General features: G+C 56.8%; 19 non-coding genes across 19 annotated transcripts; all 19 read left to right on the forward strand.

Annotated features, from left to right (window-relative positions):
• The first annotated feature begins 776 nt into the window (after positions 1 to 776).
• On the forward strand, positions 777 to 940 carry LOC148435739 (U1 spliceosomal RNA). The gene has a single exon (XR_015876532.1). It is a non-coding gene; the product is annotated as a U1 spliceosomal RNA (small nuclear RNA).
• A 1,272-nt stretch (positions 941 to 2,212) lies between these two features.
• Positions 2,213 to 2,376, forward strand: LOC148435740 (U1 spliceosomal RNA). Its single transcript, XR_015876555.1, has one exon. It is a non-coding gene; the product is annotated as a U1 spliceosomal RNA (small nuclear RNA).
• Positions 2,377 to 3,644: 1,268 nt separating this feature from the next.
• On the forward strand, positions 3,645 to 3,808 carry LOC148435741 (U1 spliceosomal RNA). Its single transcript, XR_015876564.1, has one exon. It is a non-coding gene; the product is annotated as a U1 spliceosomal RNA (small nuclear RNA).
• Positions 3,809 to 5,080: 1,272 nt separating this feature from the next.
• LOC148435742 (U1 spliceosomal RNA) lies at positions 5,081 to 5,244 on the forward strand. Its single transcript, XR_015876533.1, has one exon. It is a non-coding gene; the product is annotated as a U1 spliceosomal RNA (small nuclear RNA).
• Positions 5,245 to 6,516: 1,272 nt separating this feature from the next.
• Positions 6,517 to 6,680, forward strand: LOC148435743 (U1 spliceosomal RNA). Its single transcript, XR_015876534.1, has one exon. It is a non-coding gene; the product is annotated as a U1 spliceosomal RNA (small nuclear RNA).
• Positions 6,681 to 7,948: 1,268 nt separating this feature from the next.
• LOC148435744 (U1 spliceosomal RNA) lies at positions 7,949 to 8,112 on the forward strand. The gene has a single exon (XR_015876565.1). It is a non-coding gene; the product is annotated as a U1 spliceosomal RNA (small nuclear RNA).
• Positions 8,113 to 9,384: 1,272 nt separating this feature from the next.
• LOC148435745 (U1 spliceosomal RNA) lies at positions 9,385 to 9,548 on the forward strand. Its single transcript, XR_015876569.1, has one exon. It is a non-coding gene; the product is annotated as a U1 spliceosomal RNA (small nuclear RNA).
• A 1,272-nt stretch (positions 9,549 to 10,820) lies between these two features.
• Positions 10,821 to 10,984, forward strand: LOC148435746 (U1 spliceosomal RNA). The gene has a single exon (XR_015876535.1). It is a non-coding gene; the product is annotated as a U1 spliceosomal RNA (small nuclear RNA).
• Positions 10,985 to 12,256: 1,272 nt separating this feature from the next.
• LOC148435747 (U1 spliceosomal RNA) lies at positions 12,257 to 12,420 on the forward strand. Its single transcript, XR_015876536.1, has one exon. It is a non-coding gene; the product is annotated as a U1 spliceosomal RNA (small nuclear RNA).
• Positions 12,421 to 13,692: 1,272 nt separating this feature from the next.
• LOC148435748 (U1 spliceosomal RNA) lies at positions 13,693 to 13,856 on the forward strand. Its single transcript, XR_015876558.1, has one exon. It is a non-coding gene; the product is annotated as a U1 spliceosomal RNA (small nuclear RNA).
• A 1,272-nt stretch (positions 13,857 to 15,128) lies between these two features.
• Positions 15,129 to 15,292, forward strand: LOC148435749 (U1 spliceosomal RNA). The gene has a single exon (XR_015876538.1). It is a non-coding gene; the product is annotated as a U1 spliceosomal RNA (small nuclear RNA).
• Positions 15,293 to 16,564: 1,272 nt separating this feature from the next.
• On the forward strand, positions 16,565 to 16,728 carry LOC148435750 (U1 spliceosomal RNA). The gene has a single exon (XR_015876539.1). It is a non-coding gene; the product is annotated as a U1 spliceosomal RNA (small nuclear RNA).
• A 1,272-nt stretch (positions 16,729 to 18,000) lies between these two features.
• Positions 18,001 to 18,164, forward strand: LOC148435751 (U1 spliceosomal RNA). The gene has a single exon (XR_015876540.1). It is a non-coding gene; the product is annotated as a U1 spliceosomal RNA (small nuclear RNA).
• A 1,268-nt stretch (positions 18,165 to 19,432) lies between these two features.
• On the forward strand, positions 19,433 to 19,596 carry LOC148435752 (U1 spliceosomal RNA). Its single transcript, XR_015876541.1, has one exon. It is a non-coding gene; the product is annotated as a U1 spliceosomal RNA (small nuclear RNA).
• A 1,268-nt stretch (positions 19,597 to 20,864) lies between these two features.
• LOC148435753 (U1 spliceosomal RNA) lies at positions 20,865 to 21,028 on the forward strand. The gene has a single exon (XR_015876571.1). It is a non-coding gene; the product is annotated as a U1 spliceosomal RNA (small nuclear RNA).
• A 1,272-nt stretch (positions 21,029 to 22,300) lies between these two features.
• On the forward strand, positions 22,301 to 22,464 carry LOC148435754 (U1 spliceosomal RNA). Its single transcript, XR_015876542.1, has one exon. It is a non-coding gene; the product is annotated as a U1 spliceosomal RNA (small nuclear RNA).
• A 1,272-nt stretch (positions 22,465 to 23,736) lies between these two features.
• LOC148435755 (U1 spliceosomal RNA) lies at positions 23,737 to 23,900 on the forward strand. The gene has a single exon (XR_015876543.1). It is a non-coding gene; the product is annotated as a U1 spliceosomal RNA (small nuclear RNA).
• Positions 23,901 to 25,172: 1,272 nt separating this feature from the next.
• LOC148435756 (U1 spliceosomal RNA) lies at positions 25,173 to 25,336 on the forward strand. Its single transcript, XR_015876560.1, has one exon. It is a non-coding gene; the product is annotated as a U1 spliceosomal RNA (small nuclear RNA).
• A 1,272-nt stretch (positions 25,337 to 26,608) lies between these two features.
• Positions 26,609 to 26,772, forward strand: LOC148435757 (U1 spliceosomal RNA). Its single transcript, XR_015876557.1, has one exon. It is a non-coding gene; the product is annotated as a U1 spliceosomal RNA (small nuclear RNA).
• The last annotated feature ends 286 nt before the right edge of the window (positions 26,773 to 27,058 follow it).

The following is a 27,058-nucleotide window of genomic DNA, read 5'->3' on the forward strand; positions in this document are numbered from 1 at the left end:
GGGGAAGCCTAGCAATGGGGAGGGAGCATCGGATGCTCCCTCACCATCGCGGGGTTAAGCGTCAAACATCGGAACCACCTGACCGATGGTTCCGGCGAAACATCAAATGATTCCCCTCCCTACTTGGCCCCTGCGCCCTGTAAACTGCGCTTCCACCTTTCCCTCAGCGCCGCGCTCTGTCCTGACCTCTCCTCCTGTGTGTGCTTGCTGCATGCTTCCTTGCTGTTGTGCCATTCCAGCGTTCTTTGCGTAATCCCACCAATAGAGGGCGGTGCAGGACCCACACTTGTTTCACTTGCTTTGCAAAGCAGGCCTGGAGCTGTTGCACGGTCCAGCTGCTGCAAGAAATCAGCCTGAGTGCTTCAAGTGCTGTGGCTGCCCACCTTGATCCCCACGCAGGGCGGACTTGGGAGTCATCCAGACGGCACCCGTGAAAGCCCGCCGTGCCCCGCGCCCCCGGCACTTTTCCTGTTTCCTGTCCTTTTCCTTTCATACGCCGACGAGGCTCGCAGCCAGCTTTGGCCGACTGCTTGGATGACATCACCGTATGCAAATCCGTCTGCTGCAGTGTGCCCTGGGAATGCTTGCACTAGTTTGTGCGTATGTAGTTTGGGGGTGCTTCAGCAACAAGGCACCCTTCCAGGTGAAGAGATGTGGCCTCCCTGCAGTTGTTGACCTCAGCTGAGAGTTCGCTTCGCGCATGCTCCCCAGGTAAACCTCCTTCAGTTGACGGGGGTGTGCCCGAGCAGCGGGCCTCCCCAGCCCTAGTCCAACTCATACTTACCTGGCAGGGGAGATACCATGATCACGAAGGTGGTTCTCCCAGGGCGAGGCTCATCCATTGCACTCCGGGTGTGCTGACCCCTGCGATTTCCCCAAATGCGGGAAACTCGACTGCATAATTTGTGGTAGTGGGGGACTGCGTTCGCGCTTTCCCCTGATCATCTCTGGTAAAAATCAGCTTGGTTTTGTTTGAAAGCGTCTGTGTGTCTGCTGTGCTGGTGTCAACTCTGAAGCTTTGCTGGATGTGTCCACCCCCTCCCTTCTTTGCCCCGGGGATTGGACATTGAAAGGGAACGTTGCTAGTACTACTAGCCCCATGGTTTTAGCATTGCTCACAAAACATTGTTTGGGCCTAAGCATCGGTTCCGGGACCGATGTTTCTCTGGCCTTTTCTACTTAAGCATGTAACACACTAACTAGTACATTTCACCCGTGCGCAGCGGGACTCAAGACGCTTGCGCAGACCACCAATAACCGCTCTCCACTGCGTAACCTCTGCGTTGCGTCCGTCTCTCAATCAGGCCCTCGGTCTCTTAGGTTGTGAGCACCAGACACGAAGAGAGCCAGCCGGCAGCCCAAAGTACCGCACGGTGAGTGCAGCTGCCAGCAAGCCTGCGCAGCCGCACGGCGCCCCACACAAAGACAACGTTGAGGGGGAAGCCTAGCAATGGGGAGGGAGCATCGGATGCTCCCTCACCATCGCGGGGTTAAGCGTCAAACATCGGAACCACCTGACCGATGGTTCCGGCGAAACATCAAATGATTCCCCTCCCTACTTGGCCCCTGCGCCCTGTAAACTGCGCTTCCACCTTTCCCTCAGCGCCGCGCTCTGTCCTGACCTCTCCTCCTGTGTGTGCTTGCTGCATGCTTCCTTGCTGTTGTGCCATTCCAGCGTTCTTTGCGTAATCCCACCAATAGAGGGCGGTGCAGGACCCACACTTGTTTCACTTGCTTTGCAAAGCAGGCCTGGAGCTGTTGCACGGTCCAGCTGCTGCAAGAAATCAGCCTGAGTGCTTCAAGTGCTGTGGCTGCCCACCTTGATCCCCACGCAGGGCGGACTTGGGAGTCATCCAGACGGCACCCGTGAAAGCCCGCCGTGCCCCGCGCCCCCGGCACTTTTCCTGTTTCCTGTCCTTTTCCTTTCATACGCCGACGAGGCTCGCAGCCAGCTTTGGCCGACTGCTTGGATGACATCACCGTATGCAAATCCGTCTGCTGCAGTGTGCCCTGGGAATGCTTGCACTAGTTTGTGCGTATGTAGTTTGGGGGTGCTTCAGCAACAAGGCACCCTTCCAGGTGAAGAGATGTGGCCTCCCTGCAGTTGTTGACCTCAGCTGAGAGTTCGCTTCGCGCATGCTCCCCAGGTAAACCTCCTTCAGTTGACGGGGGTGTGCCCGAGCAGCGGGCCTCCCCAGCCCTAGTCCAACTCATACTTACCTGGCAGGGGAGATACCATGATCACGAAGGTGGTTCTCCCAGGGCGAGGCTCATCCATTGCACTCCGGGTGTGCTGACCCCTGCGATTTCCCCAAATGCGGGAAACTCGACTGCATAATTTGTGGTAGTGGGGGACTGCGTTTGCGCTTTCCCCTGATCATCTCTGGTAAAAATCAGCTTGGTTTTGTTTGAAAGCGTCTGTGTGTCTGCTGTGCTGGTGTCAACTCTGAAGCTTTGCTGGATGTGTCCACCCCCTCCCTTCTTTGCCCCGGGGATTGGACATTGAAAGGGAACGTTGCTAGTACTACTAGCCCCATGGTTTTAGCATTGCTCACAAAACATTGTTTGGGCCTAAGCATCGGTTCCGGGACCGATGTTTCTCTGGCCTTTTCTACTTAAGCATGTAACACACTAACTAGTACATTTCACCCGTGCGCAGCGGGACTCAAGACGCTTGCGCAGACCACCAATAACCGCTCTCCACTGCGTAACCTCTGCGTTGCGTCCGTCTCTCATTCAGGCCCTCGGTCTCTTAGGTTGTGAGCACCAGACACGAAGAGAGCCAGCCGGCAGCCCAAAGTACCGCACGGTGAGTGCAGCTGCCAGCAAGCCTGCGCAGCCGCACGGCGCCCCACACAAAGACAACGTTGAGGGGGAAGCCTAGCAATGGGGAGGGAGCATCGGATGCTCCCTCACCATCGCGGGGTTAAGCGTCAAACATCGGAACCACCTGACCGATGGTTCCGGCGAAACATCAAATGATTCCCCTCCCTACTTGGCCCCTGCGCCCTGTAAACTGCGCTTCCACCTTTCCCTCAGCGCCGCGCTCTGTCCTGACCTCTCCTCCTGTGTGTGCTTGCTGCATGCTTCCTTGCTGTTGTGCCATTCCAGCGTTCTTTGCGTAATCCCACCAATAGAGGGCGGTGCAGGACCCACACTTGTTTCACTTGCTTTGCAAAGCAGGCCTGGAGCTGTTGCACGGTCCAGCTGCTGCAAGAAATCAGCCTGAGTGCTTCAAGTGCTGTGGCTGCCCACCTTGATCCCCACGCAGGGCGGACTTGGGAGTCATCCAGACGGCACCCGTGAAAGCCCGCCGTGCCCCGCGCCCCCGGCACTTTTCCTGTTTCCTGTCCTTTTCCTTTCATACGCCGACGAGGCTCGCAGCCAGCTTTGGCCGACTGGATGACATCACCGTATGCAAATCCGTCTGCTGCAGTGTGCCCTGGGAATGCTTGCACTAGTTTGTGCGTATGTAGTTTGGGGGTGCTTCAGCAACAAGGCACCCTTCCAGGTGAAGAGATGTGGCCTCCCTGCAGTTGTTGACCTCAGCTGAGAGTTCGCTTCGCGCATGCTCCCCAGGTAAACCTCCTTCAGTTGACGGGGGTGTGCCCGAGCAGCGGGCCTCCCCAGCCCTAGTCCAACTCATACTTACCTGGCAGGGGAGATACCATGATCACGAAGGTGGTTCTCCCAGGGCGAGGCTCATCCATTGCACTCCGGGTGTGCTGACCCCTGCGATTTCCCCAAATGCGGGAAACTCGACTGCATAATTTGGGGTAGTGGGGGACTGCGTTCGCGCTTTCCCCTGATCATCTCTGGTAAAAATCAGCTTGGTTTTGTTTGAAAGCGTCTGTGTGTCTGCTGTGCTGGTGTCAACTCTGAAGCTTTGCTGGATGTGTCCACCCCCTCCCTTCTTTGCCCCGGGGATTGGACATTGAAAGGGAACGTTGCTAGTACTACTAGCCCCATGGTTTTAGCATTGCTCACAAAACATTGTTTGGGCCTAAGCATCGGTTCCGGGACCGATGTTTCTCTGGCCTTTTCTACTTAAGCATGTAACACACTAACTAGTACATTTCACCCGTGCGCAGCGGGACTCAAGACGCTTGCGCAGACCACCAATAACCGCTCTCCACTGCGTAACCTCTGCGTTGCGTCCGTCTCTCATTCAGGCCCTCGGTCTCTTAGGTTGTGAGCACCAGACACGAAGAGAGCCAGCCGGCAGCCCAAAGTACCGCACGGTGAGTGCAGCTGCCAGCAAGCCTGCGCAGCCGCACGGCGCCCCACACAAAGACAACGTTGAGGGGGAAGCCTAGCAATGGGGAGGGAGCATCGGATGCTCCCTCACCATCGCGGGGTTAAGCGTCAAACATCGGAACCACCTGACCGATGGTTCCGGCGAAACATCAAATGATTCCCCTCCCTACTTGGCCCCTGCGCCCTGTAAACTGCGCTTCCACCTTTCCCTCAGCGCCGCGCTCTGTCCTGACCTCTCCTCCTGTGTGTGCTTGCTGCATGCTTCCTTGCTGTTGTGCCATTCCAGCGTTCTTTGCGTAATCCCACCAATAGAGGGCGGTGCAGGACCCACACTTGTTTCACTTGCTTTGCAAAGCAGGCCTGGAGCTGTTGCACGGTCCAGCTGCTGCAAGAAATCAGCCTGAGTGCTTCAAGTGCTGTGGCTGCCCACCTTGATCCCCACGCAGGGCGGACTTGGGAGTCATCCAGACGGCACCCGTGAAAGCCCGCCGTGCCCCGCGCCCCCGGCACTTTTCCTGTTTCCTGTCCTTTTCCTTTCATACGCCGACGAGGCTCGCAGCCAGCTTTGGCCGACTGCTTGGATGACATCACCGTATGCAAATCCGTCTGCTGCAGTGTGCCCTGGGAATGCTTGCACTAGTTTGTGCGTATGTAGTTTGGGGGTGCTTCAGCAACAAGGCACCCTTCCAGGTGAAGAGATGTGGCCTCCCTGCAGTTGTTGACCTCAGCTGAGAGTTCGCTTCGCGCATGCTCCCCAGGTAAACCTCCTTCAGTTGACGGGGGTGTGCCCGAGCAGCGGGCCTCCCCAGCCCTAGTCCAACTCATACTTACCTGGCAGGGGAGATACCATGATCACGAAGGTGGTTCTCCCAGGGCGAGGCTCATCCATTGCACTCCGGGTGTGCTGACCCCTGCGATTTCCCCAAATGCGGGAAACTCGACTGCATAATTTGTGGTAGTGGGGGACTGCGTTCGCGCTTTCCCCTGATCATCTCTGGTAAAAATCAGCTTGGTTTTGTTTGAAAGCGTCTGTGTGTCTGCTGTGCTGGTGTCAACTCTGAAGCTTTGCTGGATGTGTCCACCCCCTCCCTTCTTTGCCCCGGGGATTGGACATTGAAAGGGAACGTTGCTAGTACTACTAGCCCCATGGTTTTAGCATTGCTCACAAAACATTGTTTGGGCCTAAGCATCGGTTCCGGGACCGATGTTTCTCTGGCCTTTTCTACTTAAGCATGTAACACACTAACTAGTACATTTCACCCGTGCGCAGCGGGACTCAAGACGCTTGCGCAGACCACCAATAACCGCTCTCCACTGCGTAACCTCTGCGTTGCGTCCGTCTCTCAATCAGGCCCTCGGTCTCTTAGGTTGTGAGCACCAGACACGAAGAGAGCCAGCCGGCAGCCCAAAGTACCGCACGGTGAGTGCAGCTGCCAGCAAGCCTGCGCAGCCGCACGGCGCCCCACACAAAGACAACGTTGAGGGGGAAGCCTAGCAATGGGGAGGGAGCATCGGATGCTCCCTCACCATCGCGGGGTTAAGCGTCAAACATCGGAACCACCTGACCGATGGTTCCGGCGAAACATCAAATGATTCCCCTCCCTACTTGGCCCCTGCGCCCTGTAAACTGCGCTTCCACCTTTCCCTCAGCGCCGCGCTCTGTCCTGACCTCTCCTCCTGTGTGTGCTTGCTGCATGCTTCCTTGCTGTTGTGCCATTCCAGCGTTCTTTGCGTAATCCCACCAATAGAGGGCGGTGCAGGACCCACACTTGTTTCACTTGCTTTGCAAAGCAGGCCTGGAGCTGTTGCACGGTCCAGCTGCTGCAAGAAATCAGCCTGAGTGCTTCAAGTGCTGTGGCTGCCCACCTTGATCCCCACGCAGGGCGGACTTGGGAGTCATCCAGACGGCACCCGTGAAAGCCCGCCGTGCCCCGCGCCCCCGGCACTTTTCCTGTTTCCTGTCCTTTTCCTTTCATACGCCGACGAGGCTCGCAGCCAGCTTTGGCCGACTGCTTGGATGACATCACCGTATGCAAATCCGTCTGCTGCAGTGTGCCCTGGGAATGCTTGCACTAGTTTGTGCGTATGTAGTTTGGGGGTGCTTCAGCAACAAGGCACCCTTCCAGGTGAAGAGATGTGGCCTCCCTGCAGTTGTTGACCTCAGCTGAGAGTTCGCTTCGCGCATGCTCCCCAGGTAAACCTCCTTCAGTTGACGGGGGTGTGCCCGAGCAGCGGGCCTCCCCAGCCCTAGTCCAACTCATACTTACCTGGCAGGGGAGATACCATGATCACGAAGGTGGTTCTCCCAGGGCGAGGCTCATCCATTGCACTCCGGGTGTGCTGACCCCTGCGATTTCCCCAAATGCGGGAAACTCGACTGCATAATTTGTGGTAGTGGGGGACTGCGTTCGCGCTTTCCCCTGATCATCTCTGGTAAAAATCAGCTTGGTTTTGTTTGAAAGCGTCTGTGTGTCTGCTGTGCTGGTGTCAACTCTGAAGCTTTGCTGGATGTGTCCACCCCCTCCCTTCTTTGCCCCGGGGATTGGACATTGAAAGGGAACGTTGCTAGTACTACTAGCCCCATGGTTTTAGCATTGCTCACAAAACATTGTTTGGGCCTAAGCATCGGTTCCGGGACCGATGTTTCTCTGGCCTTTTCTACTTAAGCATGTAACACACTAACTAGTACATTTCACCCGTGCGCAGCGGGACTCAAGACGCTTGCGCAGACCACCAATAACCGCTCTCCACTGCGTAACCTCTGCGTTGCGTCCGTCTCTCATTCAGGCCCTCGGTCTCTTAGGTTGTGAGCACCAGACACGAAGAGAGCCAGCCGGCAGCCCAAAGTACCGCACGGTGAGTGCAGCTGCCAGCAAGCCTGCGCAGCCGCACGGCGCCCCACACAAAGACAACGTTGAGGGGGAAGCCTAGCAATGGGGAGGGAGCATCGGATGCTCCCTCACCATCGCGGGGTTAAGCGTCAAACATCGGAACCACCTGACCGATGGTTCCGGCGAAACATCAAATGATTCCCCTCCCTACTTGGCCCCTGCGCCCTGTAAACTGCGCTTCCACCTTTCCCTCAGCGCCGCGCTCTGTCCTGACCTCTCCTCCTGTGTGTGCTTGCTGCATGCTTCCTTGCTGTTGTGCCATTCCAGCGTTCTTTGCGTAATCCCACCAATAGAGGGCGGTGCAGGACCCACACTTGTTTCACTTGCTTTGCAAAGCAGGCCTGGAGCTGTTGCACGGTCCAGCTGCTGCAAGAAATCAGCCTGAGTGCTTCAAGTGCTGTGGCTGCCCACCTTGATCCCCACGCAGGGCGGACTTGGGAGTCATCCAGACGGCACCCGTGAAAGCCCGCCGTGCCCCGCGCCCCCGGCACTTTTCCTGTTTCCTGTCCTTTTCCTTTCATACGCCGACGAGGCTCGCAGCCAGCTTTGGCCGACTGGATGACATCACCGTATGCAAATCCGTCTGCTGCAGTGTGCCCTGGGAATGCTTGCACTAGTTTGTGCGTATGTAGTTTGGGGGTGCTTCAGCAACAAGGCACCCTTCCAGGTGAAGAGATGTGGCCTCCCTGCAGTTGTTGACCTCAGCTGAGAGTTCGCTTCGCGCATGCTCCCCAGGTAAACCTCCTTCAGTTGACGGGGGTGTGCCCGAGCAGCGGGCCTCCCCAGCCCTAGTCCAATTCATACTTACCTGGCAGGGGAGATACCATGATCACGAAGGTGGTTCTCCCAGGGCGAGGCTCATCCATTGCACTCCGGGTGTGCTGACCCCTGCGATTTCCCCAAATGCGGGAAACTCGACTGCATAATTTGGGGTAGTGGGGGACTGCGTTCGCGCTTTCCCCTGATCATCTCTGGTAAAAATCAGCTTGGTTTTGTTTGAAAGCGTCTGTGTGTCTGCTGTGCTGGTGTCAACTCTGAAGCTTTGCTGGATGTGTCCACCCCCTCCCTTCTTTGCCCCGGGGATTGGACATTGAAAGGGAACGTTGCTAGTACTACTAGCCCCATGGTTTTAGCATTGCTCACAAAACATTGTTTGGGCCTAAGCATCGGTTCCGGGACCGATGTTTCTCTGGCCTTTTCTACTTAAGCATGTAACACACTAACTAGTACATTTCACCCGTGCGCAGCGGGACTCAAGACGCTTGCGCAGACCACCAATAACCGCTCTCCACTGCGTAACCTCTGCGTTGCGTCCGTCTCTCATTCAGGCCCTCGGTCTCTTAGGTTGTGAGCACCAGACACGAAGAGAGCCAGCCGGCAGCCCAAAGTACCGCACGGTGAGTGCAGCTGCCAGCAAGCCTGCGCAGCCGCACGGCGCCCCACACAAAGACAACGTTGAGGGGGAAGCCTAGCAATGGGGAGGGAGCATCGGATGCTCCCTCACCATCGCGGGGTTAAGCGTCAAACATCGGAACCACCTGACCGATGGTTCCGGCGAAACATCAAATGATTCCCCTCCCTACTTGGCCCCTGCGCCCTGTAAACTGCGCTTCCACCTTTCCCTCAGCGCCGCGCTCTGTCCTGACCTCTCCTCCTGTGTGTGCTTGCTGCATGCTTCCTTGCTGTTGTGCCATTCCAGCGTTCTTTGCGTAATCCCACCAATAGAGGGCGGTGCAGGACCCACACTTGTTTCACTTGCTTTGCAAAGCAGGCCTGGAGCTGTTGCACGGTCCAGCTGCTGCAAGAAATCAGCCTGAGTGCTTCAAGTGCTGTGGCTGCCCACCTTGATCCCCACGCAGGGCGGACTTGGGAGTCATCCAGACGGCACCCGTGAAAGCCCGCCGTGCCCCGCGCCCCCGGCACTTTTCCTGTTTCCTGTCCTTTTCCTTTCATACGCCGACGAGGCTCGCAGCCAGCTTTGGCCGACTGCTTGGATGACATCACCGTATGCAAATCCGTCTGCTGCAGTGTGCCCTGGGAATGCTTGCACTAGTTTGTGCGTATGTAGTTTGGGGGTGCTTCAGCAACAAGGCACCCTTCCAGGTGAAGAGATGTGGCCTCCCTGCAGTTGTTGACCTCAGCTGAGAGTTCGCTTCGCGCATGCTCCCCAGGTAAACCTCCTTCAGTTGACGGGGGTGTGCCCGAGCAGCGGGCCTCCCCAGCCCTAGTCCAACTCATACTTACCTGGGAGGGGAGATACCATGATCACGAAGGTGGTTCTCCCAGGGCGAGGCTCATCCATTGCACTCCGGGTGTGCTGACCCCTGCGATTTCCCCAAATGCGGGAAACTCGACTGCATAATTTGTGGTAGTGGGGGACTGCGTTCGCGCTTTCCCCTGATCATCTCTGGTAAAAATCAGCTTGGTTTTGTTTGAAAGCGTCTGTGTGTCTGCTGTGCTGGTGTCAACTCTGAAGCTTTGCTGGATGTGTCCACCCCCTCCCTTTTTTGCCCCGGGGATTGGACATTGAAAGGGAACGTTGCTAGTACTACTAGCCCCATGGTTTTAGCATTGCTCACAAAACATTGTTTGGGCCTAAGCATCGGTTCCGGGACCGATGTTTCTCTGGCCTTTTCTACTTAAGCATGTAACACACTAACTAGTACATTTCACCCGTGCGCAGCGGGACTCAAGACGCTTGCGCAGACCACCAATAACCGCTCTCCACTGCGTAACCTCTGCGTTGCGTCCGTCTCTCAATCAGGCCCTCGGTCTCTTAGGTTGTGAGCACCAGACACGAAGAGAGCCAGCCGGCAGCCCAAAGTACCGCACGGTGAGTGCAGCTGCCAGCAAGCCTGCGCAGCCGCACGGCGCCCCACACAAAGACAACGTTGAGGGGGAAGCCTAGCAATGGGGAGGGAGCATCGGATGCTCCCTCACCATCGCGGGGTTAAGCGTCAAACATCGGAACCACCTGACCGATGGTTCCGGCGAAACATCAAATGATTCCCCTCCCTACTTGGCCCCTGCGCCCTGTAAACTGCGCTTCCACCTTTCCCTCAGCGCCGCGCTCTGTCCTGACCTCTCCTCCTGTGTGTGCTTGCTGCATGCTTCCTTGCTGTTGTGCCATTCCAGCGTTCTTTGCGTAATCCCACCAATAGAGGGCGGTGCAGGACCCACACTTGTTTCACTTGCTTTGCAAAGCAGGCCTGGAGCTGTTGCACGGTCCAGCTGCTGCAAGAAATCAGCCTGAGTGCTTCAAGTGCTGTGGCTGCCCACCTTGATCCCCACGCAGGGCGGACTTGGGAGTCATCCAGACGGCACCCGTGAAAGCCCGCCGTGCCCCGCGCCCCCGGCACTTTTCCTGTTTCCTGTCCTTTTCCTTTCATACGCCGACGAGGCTCGCAGCCAGCTTTGGCCGACTGCTTGGATGACATCACCGTATGCAAATCCGTCTGCTGCAGTGTGCCCTGGGAATGCTTGCACTAGTTTGTGCGTATGTAGTTTGGGGGTGCTTCAGCAACAAGGCACCCTTCCAGGTGAAGAGATGTGGCCTCCCTGCAGTTGTTGACCTCAGCTGAGAGTTCGCTTCGCGCATGCTCCCCAGGTAAACCTCCTTCAGTTGACGGGGGTGTGCCCGAGCAGCGGGCCTCCCCAGCCCTAGTCCAACTCATACTTACCTGGCAGGGGAGATACCATGATCACGAAGGTGGTTCTCCCAGGGCGAGGCTCATCCATTGCACTCCGGGTGTGCTGACCCCTGCGATTTCCCCAAATGCGGGAAACTCGACTGCATAATTTGTGGTAGTGGGGGACTGCGTTCGCGCTTTCCCCTGATCATCTCTGGTAAAAATCAGCTTGGTTTTGTTTGAAAGCGTCTGTGTGTCTGCTGTGCTGGTGTCAACTCTGAAGCTTTGCTGGATGTGTCCACCCCCTCCCTTCTTTGCCCCGGGGATTGGACATTGAAAGGGAACGTTGCTAGTACTACTAGCCCCATGGTTTTAGCATTGCTCACAAAACATTGTTTGGGCCTAAGCATCGGTTCCGGGACCGATGTTTCTCTGGCCTTTTCTACTTAAGCATGTAACACACTAACTAGTACATTTCACCCGTGCGCAGCGGGACTCAAGACGCTTGCGCAGACCACCAATAACCGCTCTCCACTGCGTAACCTCTGCGTTGCGTCCGTCTCTCAATCAGGCCCTCGGTCTCTTAGGTTGTGAGCACCAAACACGAAGAGAGCCAGCCGGCAGCCCAAAGTACCGCACGGTGAGTGCAGCTGCCAGCAAGCCTGCGCAGCCGCACGGCGCCCCACACAAAGACAACGTTGAGGGGGAAGCCTAGCAATGGGGAGGGAGCATCGGATGCTCCCTCACCATCGCGGGGTTAAGCGTCAAACATCGGAACCACCTGACCGATGGTTCCGGCGAAACATCAAATGATTCCCCTCCCTACTTGGCCCCTGCGCCCTGTAAACTGCGCTTCCACCTTTCCCTCAGCGCCGCGCTCTGTCCTGACCTCTCCTCCTGTGTGTGCTTGCTGCATGCTTCCTTGCTGTTGTGCCATTCCAGCGTTCTTTGCGTAATCCCACCAATAGAGGGCGGTGCAGGACCCACACTTGTTTCACTTGCTTTGCAAAGCAGGCCTGGAGCTGTTGCACGGTCCAGCTGCTGCAAGAAATCAGCCTGAGTGCTTCAAGTGCTGTGGCTGCCCACCTTGATCCCCACGCAGGGCGGACTTGGGAGTCATCCAGACGGCACCCGTGAAAGCCCGCCGTGCCCCGCGCCCCCGGCACTTTTCCTGTTTCCTGTCCTTTTCCTTTCATACGCCGACGAGGCTCGCAGCCAGCTTTGGCCGACTGCTTGGATGACATCACCGTATGCAAATCCGTCTGCTGCAGTGTGCCCTGGGAATGCTTGCACTAGTTTGTGCGTATGTAGTTTGGGGGTGCTTCAGCAACAAGGCACCCTTCCAGGTGAAGAGATGTGGCCTCCCTGCAGTTGTTGACCTCAGCTGAGAGTTCGCTTCGCGCATGCTCCCCAGGTAAACCTCCTTCAGTTGACGGGGGTGTGCCCGAGCAGCGGGCCTCCCCAGCCCTAGTCCAACTCATACTTACCTGGCAGGGGAGATACCATGATCACGAAGGTGGTTCTCCCAGGGCGAGGCTCATCCATTGCACTCCGGGTGTGCTGACCCCTGCGATTTCCCCAAATGCGGGAAACTCGACTGCATAATTTGTGGTAGTGGGGGACTGCGTTCGCGCTTTCCCCTGATCATCTCTGGTAAAAATCAGCTTGGTTTTGTTTGAAAGCGTCTGTGTGTCTGCTGTGCTGGTGTCAACTCTGAAGCTTTGCTGGATGTGTCCACCCCCTCCCTTCTTTGCCCCGGGGATTGGACATTGAAAGGGAACGTTGCTAGTACTACTAGCCCCATGGTTTTAGCATTGCTCACAAAACATTGTTTGGGCCTAAGCATCGGTTCCGGGACCGATGTTTCTCTGGCCTTTTCTACTTAAGCATGTAACACACTAACTAGTACATTTCACCCGTGCGCAGCGGGACTCAAGACGCTTGCGCAGACCACCAATAACCGCTCTCCACTGCGTAACCTCTGCGTTGCGTCCGTCTCTCAATCAGGCCCTCGGTCTCTTAGGTTGTGAGCACCAGACACGAAGAGAGCCAGCCGGCAGCCCAAAGTACCGCACGGTGAGTGCAGCTGCCAGCAAGCCTGCGCAGCCGCACGGCGCCCCACACAAAGACAACGTTGAGGGGGAAGCCTAGCAATGGGGAGGGAGCATCGGATGCTCCCTCACCATCGCGGGGTTAAGCGTCAAACATCGGAACCACCTGACCGATGGTTCCGGCGAAACATCAAATGATTCCCCTCCCTACTTGGCCCCTGCGCCCTGTAAACTGCGCTTCCACCTTTCCCTCAGCGCCGCGCTCTGTCCTGACCTCTCCTCCTGTGTGTGCTTGCTGCATGCTTCCTTGCTGTTGTGCCATTCCAGCGTTCTTTGCGTAATCCCACCAATAGAGGGCGGTGCAGGACCCACACTTGTTTCACTTGCTTTGCAAAGCAGGCCTGGAGCTGTTGCACGGTCCAGCTGCTGCAAGAAATCAGCCTGAGTGCTTCAAGTGCTGTGGCTGCCCACCTTGATCCCCACGCAGGGCGGACTTGGGAGTCATCCAGACGGCACCCGTGAAAGCCCGCCGTGCCCCGCGCCCCCGGCACTTTTCCTGTTTCCTGTCCTTTTCCTTTCATACGCCGACGAGGCTCGCAGCCAGCTTTGGCCGACTGCTTGGATGACATCACCGTATGCAAATCCGTCTGCTGCAGTGTGCCCTGGGAATGCTTGCACTAGTTTGTGCGTATGTAGTTTGGGGGTGCTTCAGCAACAAGGCACCCTTCCAGGTGAAGAGATGTGGCCTCCCTGCAGTTGTTGACCTCAGCTGAGAGTTCGCTTCGCGCATGCTCCCCAGGTAAACCTCCTTCAGTTGACGGGGGTGTGCCCGAGCAGCGGGCCTCCCCAGCCCTAGTCCAACTCATACTTACCTGGCAGGGGAGATACCATGATCACGAAGGTGGTTCTCCCAGGGCGAGGCTCATCCATTGCACTCCGGGTGTGCTGACCCCTGCGATTTCCCCAAATGCGGGAAACTCGACTGCATAATTTGTGGTAGTGAGGGACTGCGTTCGCGCTTTCCCCTGATCATCTCTGGTAAAAATCAGCTTGGTTTTGTTTGAAAGCGTCTGTGTGTCTGCTGTGCTGGTGTCAACTCTGAAGCTTTGCTGGATGTGTCCACCCCCTCCCTTCTTTGCCCCGGGGATTGGACATTGAAAGGGAACGTTGCTAGTACTACTAGCCCCATGGTTTTAGCATTGCTCACAAAACATTGTTTGGGCCTAAGCATCGGTTCCGGGACCGATGTTTCTCTGGCCTTTTCTACTTAAGCATGTAACACACTAACTAGTACATTTCACCCGTGCGCAGCGGGACTCAAGACGCTTGCGCAGACCACCAATAACCGCTCTCCACTGCGTAACCTCTGCGTTGCGTCCGTCTCTCATTCAGGCCCTCGGTCTCTTAGGTTGTGAGCACCAGACACGAAGAGAGCCAGCCGGCAGCCCAAAGTACCGCACGGTGAGTGCAGCTGCCAGCAAGCCTGCGCAGCCGCACGGCGCCCCACACAAAGACAACGTTGAGGGGGAAGCCTAGCAATGGGGAGGGAGCATCGGATGCTCCCTCACCATCGCGGGGTTAAGCGTCAAACATCGGAACCACCTGACCGATGGTTCCGGCGAAACATCAAATGATTCCCCTCCCTACTTGGCCCCTGCGCCCTGTAAACTGCGCTTCCACCTTTCCCTCAGCGCCGCGCTCTGTCCTGACCTCTCCTCCTGTGTGTGCTTGCTGCATGCTTCCTTGCTGTTGTGCCATTCCAGCGTTCTTTGCGTAATCCCACCAATAGAGGGCGGTGCAGGACCCACACTTGTTTCACTTGCTTTGCAAAGCAGGCCTGGAGCTGTTGCACGGTCCAGCTGCTGCAAGAAATCAGCCTGAGTGCTTCAAGTGCTGTGGCTGCCCACCTTGATCCCCACGCAGGGCGGACTTGGGAGTCATCCAGACGGCACCCGTGAAAGCCCGCCGTGCCCCGCGCCCCCGGCACTTTTCCTGTTTCCTGTCCTTTTCCTTTCATACGCCGACGAGGCTCGCAGCCAGCTTTGGCCGACTGCTTGGATGACATCACCGTATGCAAATCCGTCTGCTGCAGTGTGCCCTGGGAATGCTTGCACTAGTTTGTGCGTATGTAGTTTGGGGGTGCTTCAGCAACAAGGCACCCTTCCAGGTGAAGAGATGTGGCCTCCCTGCAGTTGTTGACCTCAGCTGAGAGTTCGCTTCGCGCATGCTCCCCAGGTAAACCTCCTTCAGTTGACGGGGGTGTGCCCGAGCAGCGGGCCTCCCCAGCCCTAGTCCAACTCATACTTACCTGGCAGGGGAGATACCATGATCACGAAGGTGGTTCTCCCAGGGCGAGGCTCATCCATTGCACTCCGGGTGTGCTGACCCCTGCGATTTCCCCAAATGCGGGAAACTCGACTGCATAATTTGTGGTAGTGGGGGACTGCGTTCGCGCTTTCCCCTGATCATCTCTGGTAAAAATCAGCTTGGTTTTGTTTGAAAGCGTCTGTGTGTCTGCTGTGCTGGTGTCAACTCTGAAGCTTTGCTGGATGTGTCCACCCCCTCCCTTCTTTGCCCCGGGGATTGGACATTGAAAGGGAACGTTGCTAGTACTACTAGCCCCATGGTTTTAGCATTGCTCACAAAACATTGTTTGGGCCTAAGCATCGGTTCCGGGACCGATGTTTCTCTGGCCTTTTCTACTTAAGCATGTAACACACTAACTAGTACATTTCACCCGTGCGCAGCGGGACTCAAGACGCTTGCGCAGACCACCAATAACCGCTCTCCACTGCGTAACCTCTGCGTTGCGTCCGTCTCTCAATCAGGCCCTCGGTCTCTTAGGTTGTGAGCACCAGACACGAAGAGAGCCAGCCGGCAGCCCAAAGTACCGCACGGTGAGTGCAGCTGCCAGCAAGCCTGCGCAGCCGCACGGCGCCCCACACAAAGACAACGTTGAGGGGGAAGCCTAGCAATGGGGAGGGAGCATCGGATGCTCCCTCACCATCGCGGGGTTAAGCGTCAAACATCGGAACCACCTGACCGATGGTTCCGGCGAAACATCAAATGATTCCCCTCCCTACTTGGCCCCTGCGCCCTGTAAACTGCGCTTCCACCTTTCCCTCAGCGCCGCGCTCTGTCCTGACCTCTCCTCCTGTGTGTGCTTGCTGCATGCTTCCTTGCTGTTGTGCCATTCCAGCGTTCTTTGCGTAATCCCACCAATAGAGGGCGGTGCAGGACCCACACTTGTTTCACTTGCTTTGCAAAGCAGGCCTGGAGCTGTTGCACGGTCCAGCTGCTGCAAGAAATCAGCCTGAGTGCTTCAAGTGCTGTGGCTGCCCACCTTGATCCCCACGCAGGGCGGACTTGGGAGTCATCCAGACGGCACCCGTGAAAGCCCGCCGTGCCCCGCGCCCCCGGCACTTTTCCTGTTTCCTGTCCTTTTCCTTTCATACGCCGACGAGGCTCGCAGCCAGCTTTGGCCGACTGCTTGGATGACATCACCGTATGCAAATCCGTCTGCTGCAGTGTGCCCTGGGAATGCTTGCACTAGTTTGTGCGTATGTAGTTTGGGGGTGCTTCAGCAACAAGGCACCCTTCCAGGTGAAGAGATGTGGCCTCCCTGCAGTTGTTGACCTCAGCTGAGAGTTCGCTTCGCGCATGCTCCCCAGGTAAACCTCCTTCAGTTGACGGGGGTGTGCCCGAGCAGCGGGCCTCCCCAGCCCTAGTCCAACTCATACTTACCTGGCAGGGGAGATACCATGATCACGAAGGTGGTTCTCCCAGGGCGAGGCTCATCCATTGCACTCCGGGTGTGCTGACCCCTGCGATTTCCCCAAATGCGGGAAACTCGACTGCATAATTTGTGGTAGTGGGGGACTGCGTTCGCGCTTTCCCCTGATCATCTCTGGTAAAAATCAGCTTGGTTTTGTTTGAAAGCGTCTGTGTGTCTGCTGTGCTGGTGTCAACTCTGAAGCTTTGCTGGATGTGTCCACCCCCTCCCTTCTTTGCCCCGGGGATTGGACATTGAAAGGGAACGTTGCTAGTACTACTAGCCCCATGGTTTTAGCATTGCTCACAAAACATTGTTTGGGCCTAAGCATCGGTTCCGGGACCGATGTTTCTCTGGCCTTTTCTACTTAAGCATGTAACACACTAACTAGTACATTTCACCCGTGCGCAGCGGGACTCAAGACGCTTGCGCAGACCACCAATAACCGCTCTCCACTGCGTAACCTCTGCGTTGCGTCCGTCTCTCAATCAGGCCCTCGGTCTCTTAGGTTGTGAGCACCAGACACGAAGAGAGCCAGCCGGCAGCCCAAAGTACCGCACGGTGAGTGCAGCTGCCAGCAAGCCTGCGCAGCCGCACGGCGCCCCACACAAAGACAACGTTGAGGGGGAAGCCTAGCAATGGGGAGGGAGCATCGGATGCTCCCTCACCATCGCGGGGTTAAGCGTCAAACATCGGAACCACCTGACCGATGGTTCCGGCGAAACATCAAATGATTCCCCTCCCTACTTGGCCCCTGCGCCCTGTAAACTGCGCTTCCACCTTTCCCTCAGCGCCGCGCTCTGTCCTGACCTCTCCTCCTGTGTGTGCTTGCTGCATGCTTCCTTGCTGTTGTGCCATTCCAGCGTTCTTTGCGTAATCCCACCAATAGAGGGCGGTGCAGGACCCACACTTGTTTCACTTGCTTTGCAAAGCAGGCCTGGAGCTGTTGCACGGTCCAGCTGCTGCAAGAAATCAGCCTGAGTGCTTCAAGTGCTGTGGCTGCCCACCTTGATCCCCACGCAGGGCGGACTTGGGAGTCATCCAGACGGCACCCGTGAAAGCCCGCCGTGCCCCGCGCCCCCGGCACTTTTCCTGTTTCCTGTCCTTTTCCTTTCATACGCCGACGAGGCTCGCAGCCAGCTTTGGCCGACTGCTTGGATGACATCACCGTATGCAAATCCGTCTGCTGCAGTGTGCCCTGGGAATGCTTGCACTAGTTTGTGCGTATGTAGTTTGGGGGTGCTTCAGCAACAAGGCACCCTTCCAGGTGAAGAGATGTGGCCTCCCTGCAGTTGTTGACCTCAGCTGAGAGTTCGCTTCGCGCATGCTCCCCAGGTAAACCTCCTTCAGTTGACGGGGGTGTGCCCGAGCAGCGGGCCTCCCCAGCCCTAGTCCAACTCATACTTACCTGGCAGGGGAGATACCATGATCACGAAGGTGGTTCTCCCAGGGCGAGGCTCATCCATTGCACTCCGGGTGTGCTGACCCCTGCGATTTCCCCAAATGCGGGAAACTCGACTGCATAATTTGTGGTAGTGGGGGACTGCGTTCGCGCTTTCCCCTGATCATCTCTGGTAAAAATCAGCTTGGTTTTGTTTGAAAGCGTCTGTGTGTCTGCTGTGCTGGTGTCAACTCTGAAGCTTTGCTGGATGTGTCCACCCCCTCCCTTCTTTGCCCCGGGGATTGGACATTGAAAGGGAACGTTGCTAGTACTACTAGCCCCATGGTTTTAGCATTGCTCACAAAACATTGTTTGGGCCTAAGCATCGGTTCCGGGACCGATGTTTCTCTGGCCTTTTCTACTTAAGCATGTAACACACTAACTAGTACATTTCACCCGTGCGCAGCGGGACTCAAGACGCTTGCGCAGACCACCAATAACCGCTCTCCACTGCGTAACCTCTGCGTTGCGTCCGTCTCTCATTCAGGCCCTCGGTCTCTTAGGTTGTGAGCACCAGACACGAAGAGAGCCAGCCGGCAGCCCAAAGTACCGCACGGTGAGTGCAGCTGCCAGCAAGCCTGCGCAGCCGCACGGCGCCCCACACAAAGACAACGTTGAGGGGGAAGCCTAGCAATGGGGAGGGAGCATCGGATGCTCCCTCACCATCGCGGGGTTAAGCGTCAAACATCGGAACCACCTGACCGATGGTTCCGGCGAAACATCAAATGATTCCCCTCCCTACTTGGCCCCTGCGCCCTGTAAACTGCGCTTCCACCTTTCCCTCAGCGCCGCGCTCTGTCCTGACCTCTCCTCCTGTGTGTGCTTGCTGCATGCTTCCTTGCTGTTGTGCCATTCCAGCGTTCTTTGCGTAATCCCACCAATAGAGGGCGGTGCAGGACCCACACTTGTTTCACTTGCTTTGCAAAGCAGGCCTGGAGCTGTTGCACGGTCCAGCTGCTGCAAGAAATCAGCCTGAGTGCTTCAAGTGCTGTGGCTGCCCACCTTGATCCCCACGCAGGGCGGACTTGGGAGTCATCCAGACGGCACCCGTGAAAGCCCGCCGTGCCCCGCGCCCCCGGCACTTTTCCTGTTTCCTGTCCTTTTCCTTTCATACGCCGACGAGGCTCGCAGCCAGCTTTGGCCGACTGGATGACATCACCGTATGCAAATCCGTCTGCTGCAGTGTGCCCTGGGAATGCTTGCACTAGTTTGTGCGTATGTAGTTTGGGGGTGCTTCAGCAACAAGGCACCCTTCCAGGTGAAGAGATGTGGCCTCCCTGCAGTTGTTGACCTCAGCTGAGAGTTCGCTTCGCGCATGCTCCCCAGGTAAACCTCCTTCAGTTGACGGGGGTGTGCCCGAGCAGCGGGCCTCCCCAGCCCTAGTCCAATTCATACTTACCTGGCAGGGGAGATACCATGATCACGAAGGTGGTTCTCCCAGGGCGAGGCTCATCCATTGCACTCCGGGTGTGCTGACCCCTGCGATTTCCCCAAATGCGGGAAACTCGACTGCATAATTTGTGGTAGTGGGGGACTGCGTTCGCGCTTTCCCCTGATCATCTCTGGTAAAAATCAGCTTGGTTTTGTTTGAAAGCGTCTGTGTGTCTGCTGTGCTGGTGTCAACTCTGAAGCTTTGCTGGATGTGTCCACCCCCTCCCTTCTTTGCCCCGGGGATTGGACATTGAAAGGGAACGTTGCTAGTACTACTAGCCCCATGGTTTTAGCATTGCTCACAAAACATTGTTTGGGCCTAAGCATCGGTTCCGGGACCGATGTTTCTCTGGCCTTTTCTACTTAAGCATGTAACACACTAACTAGTACATTTCACCCGTGCGCAGCGGGACTCAAGACGCTTGCGCAGACCACCAATAACCGCTCTCCACTGCGTAACCTCTGCGTTGCGTCCGTCTCTCATTCAGGCCCTCGGTCTCTTAGGTTGTGAGCACCAGACACGAAGAGAGCCAGCCGGCAGCCCAAAGTACCGCACGGTGAGTGCAGCTGCCAGCAAGCCTGCGCAGCCGCACGGCGCCCCACACAAAGACAACGTTGAGGGGGAAGCCTAGCAATGGGGAGGGAGCATCGGATGCTCCCTCACCATCGCGGGGTTAAGCGTCAAACATCGGAACCACCTGACCGATGGTTCCGGCGAAACATCAAATGATTCCCCTCCCTACTTGGCCCCTGCGCCCTGTAAACTGCGCTTCCACCTTTCCCTCAGCGCCGCGCTCTGTCCTGACCTCTCCTCCTGTGTGTGCTTGCTGCATGCTTCCTTGCTGTTGTGCCATTCCAGCGTTCTTTGCGTAATCCCACCAATAGAGGGCGGTGCAGGACCCACACTTGTTTCACTTGCTTTGCAAAGCAGGCCTGGAGCTGTTGCACGGTCCAGCTGCTGCAAGAAATCAGCCTGAGTGCTTCAAGTGCTGTGGCTGCCCACCTTGATCCCCACGCAGGGCGGACTTGGGAGTCATCCAGACGGCACCCGTGAAAGCCCGCCGTGCCCCGCGCCCCCGGCACTTTTCCTGTTTCCTGTCCTTTTCCTTTCATACGCCGACGAGGCTCGCAGCCAGCTTTGGCCGACTGGATGACATCACCGTATGCAAATCCGTCTGCTGCAGTGTGCCCTGGGAATGCTTGCACTAGTTTGTGCGTATGTAGTTTGGGGGTGCTTCAGCAACAAGGCACCCTTCCAGGTGAAGAGATGTGGCCTCCCTGCAGTTGTTGACCTCAGCTGAGAGTTCGCTTCGCGCATGCTCCCCAGGTAAACCTCCTTCAGTTGACGGGGGTGTGCCCGAGCAGCGGGCCTCCCCAGCCCTAGTCCAACTCATACTTACCTGGGAGGGGAGATACCATGATCACGAAGGTGGTTCTCCCAGGGCGAGGCTCATCCATTGCACTCCGGGTGTGCTGACCCCTGCGATTTCCCCAAATGCGGGAAACTCGACTGCATAATTTGTGGTAGTGGGGGACTGCGTTCGCGCTTTCCCCTGATCATCTCTGGTAAAAATCAGCTTGGTTTTGTTTGAAAGCGTCTGTGTGTCTGCTGTGCTGGTGTCAACTCTGAAGCTTTGCTGGATGTGTCCACCCCCTCCCTTTTTTGCCCCGGGGATTGGACATTGAAAGGGAACGTTGCTAGTACTACTAGCCCCATGGTTTTAGCATTGCTCACAAAACATTGTTTGGGCCTAAGCATCGGTTCCGGGACCGATGTTTCTCTGGCCTTTTCTACTTAAGCATGTAACACACTAACTAGTACATTTCACCCGTGCGCAGCGGGACTCAAGACGCTTGCGCAGACCACCAATAACCGCTCTCCACTGCGTAACCTCTGCGTTGCGTCCGTCTCTCAATCAGGCCCTCGGTCTCTTAGGTTGTGAGCACCAGACACGAAGAGAGCCAGCCGGCAGCCCAAAGTACCGCACGGTGAGTGCAGCTGCCAGCAAGCCTGCGCAGCCGCACGGCGCCCCACACAAAGACAACGTTGAGGGGGAAGCCTAGCAATGGGGAGGGAGCATCGGATGCTCCCTCACCATCGCGGGGTTAAGCGTCAAACATCGGAACCACCTGACCGATGGTTCCGGCGAAACATCAAATGATTCCCCTCCCTACTTGGCCCCTGCGCCCTGTAAACTGCGCTTCCACCTTTCCCTCAGCGCCGCGCTCTGTCCTGACCTCTCCTCCTGTGTGTGCTTGCTGCATGCTTCCTTGCTGTTGTGCCATTCCAGCGTTCTTTGCGTAATCCCACCAATAGAGGGCGGTGCAGGACCCACACTTGTTTCACTTGCTTTGCAAAGCAGGCCTGGAGCTGTTGCACGGTCCAGCTGCTGCAAGAAATCAGCCTGAGTGCTTCAAGTGCTGTGGCTGCCCACCTTGATCCCCACGCAGGGCGGACTTGGGAGTCATCCAGACGGCACCCGTGAAAGCCCGCCGTGCCCCGCGCCCCCGGCACTTTTCCTGTTTCCTGTCCTTTTCCTTTCATACGCCGACGAGGCTCGCAGCCAGCTTTGGCCGACTGCTTGGATGACATCACCGTATGCAAATCCGTCTGCTGCAGTGTGCCCTGGGAATGCTTGCACTAGTTTGTGCGTATGTAGTTTGGGGGTGCTTCAGCAACAAGGCACCCTTCCAGGTGAAGAGATGTGGCCTCCCTGCAGTTGTTGACCTCAGCTGAGAGTTCGCTTCGCGCATGCTCCCCAGGTAAACCTCCTTCAGTTGACGGGGGTGTGCCCGAGCAGCGGGCCTCCCCAGCCCTAGTCCAACTCATACTTACCTGGCAGGGGAGATACCATGATCACGAAGGTGGTTCTCCCAGGGCGAGGCTCATCCATTGCACTCCGGGTGTGCTGACCCCTGCGATTTCCCCAAATGCGGGAAACTCGACTGCATAATTTGTGGTAGTGGGGGACTGCGTTCGCGCTTTCCCCTGATCATCTCTGGTAAAAATCAGCTTGGTTTTGTTTGAAAGCGTCTGTGTGTCTGCTGTGCTGGTGTCAACTCTGAAGCTTTGCTGGATGTGTCCACCCCCTCCCTTTTTTGCCCCGGGGATTGGACATTGAAAGGGAACGTTGCTAGTACTACTAGCCCCATGGTTTTAGCATTGCTCACAAAACATTGTTTGGGCCTAAGCATCGGTTCCGGGACCGATGTTTCTCTGGCCTTTTCTACTTAAGCATGTAACACACTAACTAGTACATTTCACCCGTGCGCAGCGGGACTCAAGACGCTTGCGCAGACCACCAATAACCGCTCTCCACTGCGTAACCTCTGCGTTGCGTCCGTCTCTCAATCAGGCCCTCGGTCTCTTAGGTTGTGAGCACCAGACACGAAGAGAGCCAGCCGGCAGCCCAAAGTACCGCACGGTGAGTGCAGCTGCCAGCAAGCCTGCGCAGCCGCACGGCGCCCCACACAAAGACAACGTTGAGGGGGAAGCCTAGCAATGGGGAGGGAGCATCGGATGCTCCCTCACCATCGCGGGGTTAAGCGTCAAACATCGGAACCACCTGACCGATGGTTCCGGCGAAACATCAAATGATTCCCCTCCCTACTTGGCCCCTGCGCCCTGTAAACTGCGCTTCCACCTTTCCCTCAGCGCCGCGCTCTGTCCTGACCTCTCCTCCTGTGTGTGCTTGCTGCATGCTTCCTTGCTGTTGTGCCATTCCAGCGTTCTTTGCGTAATCCCACCAATAGAGGGCGGTGCAGGACCCACACTTGTTTCACTTGCTTTGCAAAGCAGGCCTGGAGCTGTTGCACGGTCCAGCTGCTGCAAGAAATCAGCCTGAGTGCTTCAAGTGCTGTGGCTGCCCACCTTGATCCCCACGCAGGGCGGACTTGGGAGTCATCCAGACGGCACCCGTGAAAGCCCGCCGTGCCCCGCGCCCCCGGCACTTTTCCTGTTTCCTGTCCTTTTCCTTTCATACGCCGACGAGGCTCGCAGCCAGCTTTGGCCGACTGCTTGGATGACATCACCGTATGCAAATCCGTCTGCTGCAGTGTGCCCTGGGAATGCTTGCACTAGTTTGTGCGTATGTAGTTTGGGGGTGCTTCAGCAACAAGGCACCCTTCCAGGTGAAGAGATGTGGCCTCCCTGCAGTTGTTGACCTCAGCTGAGAGTTCGCTTCGCGCATGCTCCCCAGGTAAACCTCCTTCAGTTGACGGGGGTGTGCCCGAGCAGCGGGCCTCCCCAGCCCTAGTCCAACTCATACTTACCTGGCAGGGGAGATACCATGATCACGAAGGTGGTTCTCCCAGGGCGAGGCTCATCCATTGCACTCCGGGTGTGCTGACCCCTGCGATTTCCCCAAATGCGGGAAACTCGACTGCATAATTTGTGGTAGTGGGGGACTGCGTTCGCGCTTTCCCCTGATCATCTCTGGTAAAAATCAGCTTGGTTTTGTTTGAAAGCGTCTGTGTGTCTGCTGTGCTGGTGTCAACTCTGAAGCTTTGCTGGATGTGTCCACCCCCTCCCTTCTTTGCCCCGGGGATTGGACATTGAAAGGGAACGTTGCTAGTACTACTAGCCCCATGGTTTTAGCATTGCTCACAAAACATTGTTTGGGCCTAAGCATCGGTTCCGGGACCGATGTTTCTCTGGCCTTTTCTACTTAAGCATGTAACACACTAACTAGTACATTTCACCCGTGCGCAGCGGGACTCAAGACGCTTGCGCAGACCACCAATAACCGCTCTCCACTGCGTAACCTCTGCGTTGCGTCCGTCTCTCAATCAGGCCCTCGGTCTCTTAGGTTGTGAGCACCAGACACGAAGAGAGCCAGCCGGCAGCCCAAAGTACCGCACGGTGAGTGCAGCTGCCAGCAAGCCTGCGCAGCCGCACGGCGCCCCACACAAAGACAACGTTGAGGGGGAAGCCTAGCAATGGGGAGGGAGCATCGGATGCTCCCTCACCATCGCGGGGTTAAGCGTCAAACATCGGAACCACCTGACCGATGGTTCCGGCGAAACATCAAATGATTCCCCTCCCTACTTGGCCCCTGCGCCCTGTAAACTGCGCTTCCACCTTTCCCTCAGCGCCGCGCTCTGTCCTGACCTCTCCTCCTGTGTGTGCTTGCTGCATGCTTCCTTGCTGTTGTGCCATTCCAGCGTTCTTTGCGTAATCCCACCAATAGAGGGCGGTGCAGGACCCACACTTGTTTCACTTGCTTTGCAAAGCAGGCCTGGAGCTGTTGCACGGTCCAGCTGCTGCAAGAAATCAGCCTGAGTGCTTCAAGTGCTGTGGCTGCCCACCTTGATCCCCACGCAGGGCGGACTTGGGAGTCATCCAGACGGCACCCGTGAAAGCCCGCCGTGCCCCGCGCCCCCGGCACTTTTCCTGTTTCCTGTCCTTTTCCTTTCATACGCCGACGAGGCTCGCAGCCAGCTTTGGCCGACTGCTTGGATGACATCACCGTATGCAAATCCGTCTGCTGCAGTGTGCCCTGGGAATGCTTGCACTAGTTTGTGCGTATGTAGTTTGGGGGTGCTTCAGCAACAAGGCACCCTTCCAGGTGAAGAGATGTGGCCTCCCTGCAGTTGTTGACCTCAGCTGAGAGTTCGCTTCGCGCATGCTCCCCAGGTAAACCTCCTTCAGTTGACGGGGGTGTGCCCGAGCAGCGGGCCTCCCCAGCCCTAGTCCAACTCATACTTACCTGGCAGGGGAGATACCATGATCACGAAGGTGGTTCTCCCAGGGCGAGGCTCATCCATTGCACTCCGGGTGTGCTGACCCCTGCGATTTCCCCAAATGCGGGAAACTCGACTGCATAATTTGTGGTAGTGAGGGACTGCGTTCGCGCTTTCCCCTGATCATCTCTGGTAAAAATCAGCTTGGTTTTGTTTGAAAGCGTCTGTGTGTCTGCTGTGCTGGTGTCAACTCTGAAGCTTTGCTGGATGTGTCCACCCCCTCCCTTCTTTGCCCCGGGGATTGGACATTGAAAGGGAACGTTGCTAGTACTACTAGCCCCATGGTTTTAGCATTGCTCACAAAACATTGTTTGGGCCTAAGCATCGGTTCCGGGACCGATGTTTCTCTGGCCTTTTCTACTTAAGCATGTAACACACTAACTAGTACATTTCACCCGTGCGCAGCGGGACTCAAGACGCTTGCGCAGACCACCAATAACCGCTCTCCACTGCGTAACCTCTGCGTTGCGTCCGTCTCTCATTCAGGCCCTCGGTCTCTTAGGTTGTGAGCACCAGACACGAAGAGAGCCAGCCGGCAGCCCAAAGTACCGCACGGTGAGTGCAGCTGCCAGCAAGCCTGCGCAGCCGCACGGCGCCCCACACAAAGACAACGTTGAGGGGGAAGCCTAGCAATGGGGAGGGAGCATCGGATGCTCCCTCACCATCGCGGGGTTAAGCGTCAAACATCGGAACCACCTGACCGATGGTTCCGGCGAAACATCAAATGATTCCCCTCCCTACTTGGCCCCTGCGCCCTGTAAACTGCGCTTCCACCTTTCCCTCAGCGCCGCGCTCTGTCCTGACCTCTCCTCCTGTGTGTGCTTGCTGCATGCTTCCTTGCTGTTGTGCCATTCCAGCGTTCTTTGCGTAATCCCACCAATAGAGGGCGGTGCAGGACCCACACTTGTTTCACTTGCTTTGCAAAGCAGGCCTGGAGCTGTTGCACGGTCCAGCTGCTGCAAGAAATCAGCCTGAGTGCTTCAAGTGCTGTGGCTGCCCACCTTGATCCCCACGCAGGGCGGACTTGGGAGTCATCCAGACGGCACCCGTGAAAGCCCGCCGTGCCCCGCGCCCCCGGCACTTTTCCTGTTTCCTGTCCTTTTCCTTTCATACGCCGACGAGGCTCGCAGCCAGCTTTGGCCGACTGCTTGGATGACATCACCGTATGCAAATCCGTCTGCTGCAGTGTGCCCTGGGAATGCTTGCACTAGTTTGTGCGTATGTAGTTTGGGGGTGCTTCAGCAACAAGGCACCCTTCCAGGTGAAGAGATGTGGCCTCCCTGCAGTTGTTGACCTCAGCTGAGAGTTCGCTTCGCGCATGCTCCCCAGGTAAACCTCCTTCAGTTGACGGGGGTGTGCCCGAGCAGCGGGCCTCCCCAGCCCTAGTCCAACTCATACTTACCTGGTAGGGGAGATACCATGATCACGAAGGTGGTTCTCCCAGGGCGAGGCTCATCCATTGCACTCCGGGTGTGCTGACCCCTGCGATTTCCCCAAATGCGGGAAACTCGACTGCATAATTTGTGGTAGTGGGGGACTGCGTTCGCGCTTTCCCCTGATCATCTCTGGTAAAAATCAGCTTGGTTTTGTTTGAAAGCGTCTGTGTGTCTGCTGTGCTGGTGTCAACTCTGAAGCTTTGCTGGATGTGTCCACCCCCTCCCTTCTTTGCCCCGGGGATTGGACATTGAAAGGGAACGTTGCTAGTACTACTAGCCCCATGGTTTTAGCATTGCTCACAAAACATTGTTTGGGCCTAAGCATCGGTTCCGGGACCGATGTTTCTCTGGCCTTTTCTACTTAAGCATGTAACACACTAACTAGTACATTTCACCCGTGCGCAGCGG

This window comes from Taudactylus pleione, unplaced genomic scaffold, assembly GCF_031769625.1.
Source record: "Taudactylus pleione unplaced genomic scaffold, aTauple2 ptg002003l, whole genome shotgun sequence".
In the NCBI taxonomy this organism is placed as follows: Eukaryota; Metazoa; Chordata; class Amphibia; order Anura; family Myobatrachidae; genus Taudactylus; species Taudactylus pleione.